Source organism: Scyliorhinus canicula, chromosome 12, assembly GCF_902713615.1.
Source record: "Scyliorhinus canicula chromosome 12, sScyCan1.1, whole genome shotgun sequence".
Lineage (NCBI taxonomy): Eukaryota > Metazoa > Chordata > Chondrichthyes > Carcharhiniformes > Scyliorhinidae > Scyliorhinus > Scyliorhinus canicula.
The window spans coordinates 24,198,027-24,204,456 of NC_052157.1; positions in this window are offsets into that span (position 1 = coordinate 24,198,027).

The following is a 6,430-nucleotide window of genomic DNA, read 5'->3' on the forward strand; positions in this document are numbered from 1 at the left end:
CTGTGGAGTCATAATACACCACACTCAAAGCCTTGGTTGAAACTTCATGGTGCATTCTCCACCTGCATGTTCCCAATTTGACTACTTATAAATTAACAAGTGCAGTTCACGGTTTTCTCACTGATAATTTTGCCGTCTAAATTTTTCTGCTCTGCAGTCAACCTCCATGTGGGATACAAGCAAACATCCTACGTCGTAGTTTTAAGATAACTCGTACGTTTTCATTTTAAGAGATGTTGACCAGTTTGGAGAACTTCGGTAAAATATGGGGAGAAAATTTGTCCGAGAAAAACAGAAAGCCCAGACATAGTTGTTCTTGGAACTGAAATCTGGGGGCGCATCTCCATTTCTCTTACTATTCTATGCTATAGAAATTATCTTGGAATTATGTAGTGCTTTTTATATCCTTAGGATCTTGCAAAACACTATTTTTGAAGTGTTGCTTGTCAGAAAGTGCAACAGCTAGTTGTGACTGCCCATTGCTTAACTTTTCTGCAGCAGCAATGGTTGACTGGTTGGTGCCTGTCGTACTGGTCTGTTATGTGCTCAGTGTATTGTGTAGATTTAGGGTTACTGTCATGTGTGCTGAGGTATAGTGAAAAGTATTGTTCTGTGTGCTGTCCAGGCAGATTGACCCATGCATGAAAAAACAGGACATACGATAAATACACAATGTAAATACATAGACATTGGGTGAAGCAAATGGAATATAGTGCAGACATCGGGTGAAACATATGAATACAGTGCTACAACTGTAGAGAAGATTCATAGAGGGATCAGTTCAGTCGATAAGAGGGCCTTTCAGGAGTCTGGTAACAGCGGAGAAGCAGCTCATGTTTAACAACTTTTGTATCTTCTGCTTGATGGAAGAGGTTGGAAGAGAGAATAGCCTGGGTGGAAGGGGCCTTTGATTACCCTGCCCACTTTCCCAAGGCAGCGGGAGGTGTAGGCAGTCAATGGATGGGAGGGAAATTTGCCTGATGGACTGGGCTGTGTTCACGTCTCTGTAGTTTCTTGCGGTCTTGAGCCAAGCAGTTGCCTTACCAGGCTGTGATGCAGCAGATAGGATGCTTTCTATGGTTCATCTATAAAAATTGATAAGAGTCAATGTGTTCATGCCTAATTACCTGAGGAAGTAGAGGCACTGTTGTGCTTTCTTGGTCGTAGTGTCGACGTGGGTGGACCAGGACAGATTGTTGGTAATGTTTACACCCAGGAATTTGAAGCTGTCAACCATCTCCACCTCTGCACCATTGATGCAGATAGGGGGTGTATAATACTTTGGTTCCTGAAGTCAATGTTTAGTTCCCTGGTTTTGCTGCTGTTGAGGGAGAGGTTGTTGCCGTTAACACCACGCCACTAGGTTCTCGATTTACCACCTGTGCTCTGACCCACTACGGTTGTGTCATCAGCAAACCTTTAATTGCTGGAGTTCCATTCAATGTTTGAGGTGACCTTGCATTCGAGGGGAAGGCAACTCATGTGGGCAGCAGTCCTAGTACTGTGAAACCAGAATCTCTCTCTGCTCCCATATCCCAAAATTCTGTTGTTACTTTCATCAATTTGTGAACTCATCTCTGACAGCCTGTCAAACTGGTTCCTCAGCAATGCTGATTTGCAGCATGCATCCTTAATTACTCCATCCCTCCTTTGCACCAGTCCAGAGACTTGACAACTGAGCGATTAGTGCATAAGCTAGGGGTTGTAATGTGTGAGACATGGGAGAAGGCATGCCTTGTGGCAAGAAAAGTCCAGAGGTGTCCCTAAGCTGAACAGCTGAACCCTGAATGTTCAGAAAAGGGCAGGTATTGGACAACATACCACAGATGGTAACTCAGTCGGGGTCCACCAGCAGCATAAGGCAGAGAACCATGTAACAACATAGAGGGTATGACAACTCCAAGGTAGAAACTCAGCCTTTTAATTGAGACTTAAATCTGTTTTCCCATGATTCGTGAAGCTTAAAACCGGAAGCATTCAAAATTAACTGAGGGGAAACAGTGATGAGAAGCACTAAGTGTGCTTTTTGGGTAACCAAATGAACTAAATCAACAAATTGAAGGATAAATTAAAAGGCAGCCCCTCGAAGAGATACTGCATCAAAGTACACAACAAAATTAAGGTAACACCAGAATAATTTTCAGTAAAGGTTTGAGGTTTCAATGAGGTGGAAATATGTATGATATATTTGTGGTGGAAGGGTGACGATGTTGATGCAGTAGCCAGATGTTGCAGAGGAAGTCTGTTGTAACAGATTAACATTAACAGCTGCAGTTGGTTGACTTCTACTTTGTCAGGTTGCTGCAGATGCCTTTGTTCCTGATAGTAATTTGTCCCCATGGGGCCTTGTAAGAAGGGCTCTTTGTAAAGAAAGGTTATATAGCCTACATCACACCATGGTTAACCTGCTCCCCTGACCAATTCTGGCATGTAAAGCACACCCTCAGCATGCCCATTGGGTATCCAGTGGTGATTCTGGTGAAAAGTTGGGCCTTTTACATTAAAGCTGAAAATATTGATGGGTAACCGGTCATCGAGGTTATCAAGTGTCACAAGATTGACGGTGATGCATTGTTAAAATTTAAAATAATCACTAATGTGAGGTTAGGTTAATCACTAATGTAGGTTAGGATATGGTATTTTCTAGAAGTGATTTCTGAAAGCGATGCACTACTTTTAAAGGGAATTAGATAGTTTCTTAGAAAGAATAGTTAAGACCGAATGAGTAGAATTGTATTGGGTACATTTGCAGCTTAACTAAACGCATTGGCACAGGCTTCGACTAAATGACACATTTCTGTGCTGTAACATCACTTGATTCTGTGAATTTATTGTATCCAGTGTTCTTTTTGAGCTGCTTCTGAAAGATGTAAACAATTTTTTTTAATAGGAACACATTGTAACAGTCAAAATGGTTCCTCTGAGATATCTTCTAGAAAAAAAAAATGCGCTGAAATTTGCGATTTCTTTCTTGTAGTTAACTATACATTAGTAAGCAGATTAAGACACTTTCCCACCTGGACATCCACCATCCAGTGCAACAAGGTTGCTGCAGTGTACCTTAATAATAATCTTTATTGTCACAAGTAGGCTTACATTAACACGGCAATGAAATTACTGTGAAAAGCCCCTAATCGCCATATTCCGGCTCCTTTTCGGGTTCTCGGAGAATTCAGAATGTCCAATTCACGTCTTTCAGGACTCGTGGGAGGAAACCGGAAGAAACCCATGCAGACATTGGGAGAACGTGTGGACTCCGCACAGACAGCGACCCAAGCCTGTATCAAACCTGGCACCCTGACTTAACCCCCAACTTCAAAGAGTCCCTGACTTTGCAGCACTGAAATCAACCTTTCTGTGCAAGATTATGTCCTGATTTGTTTCATGGGCTTGTGCCTAACTGGAACTGAGTTCTAATCATCCATTTCATGCAGGGATCACAGTACAGATGGAAATGGTCACCTAACCAGCTTGTGCTGAATTTGACCAGAGGGACAATGTGCAAGCCTACCTTTTCCTGTTCAGGCATTCTTTAAATGTAAAATATGAAATGACTAGATGCGCACTACAAGATGTTTTATCAGACTTTTGATAATGCCTTTGTGTGATGGCCTTGACTTTTACTATTATTTAAATGGAAACTTAATGTCAAACACCTGTTCAAGATTTCATTGATTTTGGTTTTACTATTAATTCAACAACAAGCTGCACCACTTGTCACGTCAGGAAATGGCCTCATCTTTAAAGGTTAGGTTTACTTTTCAATTCGAAGTTTTCATCATTGTTAGCTTGCCATTTTACTTGGCTGACAACCCCACTAAATCAACAAATGGCTGCTCATTGTTCACGCACACGCAAGTTTGCAATCTCGCAACAAGGAGATGGTAATGTAATTCAATCAAAGCATTGGTAACTCGCAGCCAGGTGGTACAGTTTACCGATGCATCACCTAATCTACAATACCCTTGCACTTGATATTGCAACTGGTGTATGAGATATGCAGTAAACAAAATAAGACACAGCAGCAGCTTACATATGCTTAACTTCAAAGTTCAGCAGGAAGGGAAGGCCCATGCTACAGAGATACCCAGACCTTTGCAGGCAGCTTTCTTTGAGGTCAGCAGTGAGCACCACTGCTTTCCCATTGATTGCAAAGTCCAACCCCATTAAATTAATGCAAGCATAGGAGGCATTGCTAATTTGGAAACTGAAAATGAATTATGCAGTTAAAACATTATAGTGTATTGTATGCAATTCATGGGGCATCTCCCTTACAGTTAGTCTATTCCTGTCCCCTATCTTTGTAGTCTCTGGCAGCCCTACAACATTCCTCCAACTCTGGCGTCTTGTACATGCCTGCTTCTCTATGCAGGCATGTCGTGTCGTCAGCCATCCAGGTCTGAAGCTCTGTAATTCCAACCTTATAAAATCATAGAATTTACAGTGCAGAAGGAAGCCTTTCAGCAAATCGAGTCTGCACCGGTACTTCGAAAGAGCATCCTAATTAAGCCCACACTCCACCCTATTTCCGTAACCCAATAACCCCACCTAAACATTTTGGACATTAAGGGCAATTTAGCATAGCAAACTCACCTAACCTGCACGTCTTTGGGCTGGGGGGAAACCGGAGCACCTGGAGGACGTGCAGACTCCACACAGTCACCCAAGCTGGGAGTTTAACTTGGGACCATGGTGCTGTGAAGCAACAGTGCTAACCACTGTGCTATCATGCCACCCCCTTAAATCTCACCATCTCTCTACCTCTATTTTAAGATGCTACTTATTTTGGTCTTTTTAGCCTTTGAGTTGGTGTCAAGTTTTGACTTGATTATGCTCCCCGTAATGCCTTTTTTATTTTTCCACGTTGTGAGCTTCGCTGCTGGTTAGGCCAGCATTTGTTGCCTATTTCTAATTGACCTTGAGAAGGTGGTGGTGAGCTACCTTCTTGAACCACTGTGGGTGCACCCACCGTGCTGCTGGGAAGGGAATTCCAGTGTTCTGACCCAGCAACAGAGAAGGAACAGCGATATCGTTCCCAGTCAGGACGGCACGTGGTTTGGGGGGGAACCTGCAGGAGGCGGTGTTCTCATGCATCTGCTGCCTAGGTCCTTCAATCTGATTTGAGGTTGTGGGGTTGGAAGGTGCTGTGGCGAAAAGCTGGTTCACACTGCTGTCACTGCATTTCGGTGGTGGAGGGTGTGAATGGGATGCCAATCTAATGGGCTGTTTGTCCTGGATAGCGTTGAGCCTCTGAAGTTCTTGAAGCTGCACTCATCAAGGTACGAGGAGCTTATTTCATCCCTCTCCTGACTTGTGTTCGGCTGACCTTCGTGACGTTCGCCACGTTCACTTACCTTTAATGCAAAAGGGGAGCCTGCTTCATCCTCACAATCTCACTCCAATCAGGCTCACAGGAGGAGAGGGCAATGTGCGCATCAGGTGCAGACCGTAGCCAGTTCCTTTGTGCCATCTTCATCTTTATGAAATCAGAAACTTCAGCCTTGTACTTGCAGGTCATCGTGAATGGCATTAGCAACAAAATGCTTGTTTTACTCAGCACAGCATACTCCTGGGGGATGCTCCTCCAGAATTCTAACAGTCCCATGGGCTTTTGGCGTGCTTTTAATGTGGTATCACAGGTCAGGTACAGCAGTGTATTCTTTTAATTTGGCGCCAGCTGTAAGATAATAACTGACTCTGGGGTGTCAAACTCAAAATAAATTTTTGACCCACCACTTCTCTTTCAAAATTTGAAACTTCTCTCATTTGCCAGTACTCCTCTATATAACACAGGGGCTTTGCATCCTTATTTGCATTGGCACAATTCACCTAACAAGCACGTCTTTCGGGACTTGTGGGAGGAAACAGGAGTATCCAGAGGAAACCCACGCAGAGACGGGAGGCATTTGCGGACTCCACACAGACGGTGACCCAAACTGGGAATTGAACTTGGCCCCTGGTGCTGTGAAGCAACAGTGCTAACAATGTGCTACCTCGCTGCCCTTTGTGAGATCCTGTCCTGTCAACACACTGCCTGTCTTGAGTCTCTGGCCATCTCTTACTTTAAGAAAACGATCCATCTTCACACTCCTCGTGCCAACAGCTGGAAATTGGGAGCAGCTCTGCTCCGTGATTTGGCGCCAAAAGCACATACATGGAGGGTGTTTGACGCCAAGTGTATGTGCAGGGTGCATTACCTACTCTCTGCAGCCATTTCTGGTCGGAAGACTACACAGCCTAATTTATTTTCAATTAAAAGATGGCAGTGGGCAGCATTCATGATGTGAAAGCCGGCAGCAGCCGTTGGCTGCTTTTCCTGCGATCAGCAACACTGCGGGACCAGCATGACCAATCACTCTGCAACCCCCCCCCCCCCCCCCCCCCCCCCGACTACCTCGCCTGGCCCACCCGTGGGTTGTGACCACAACTT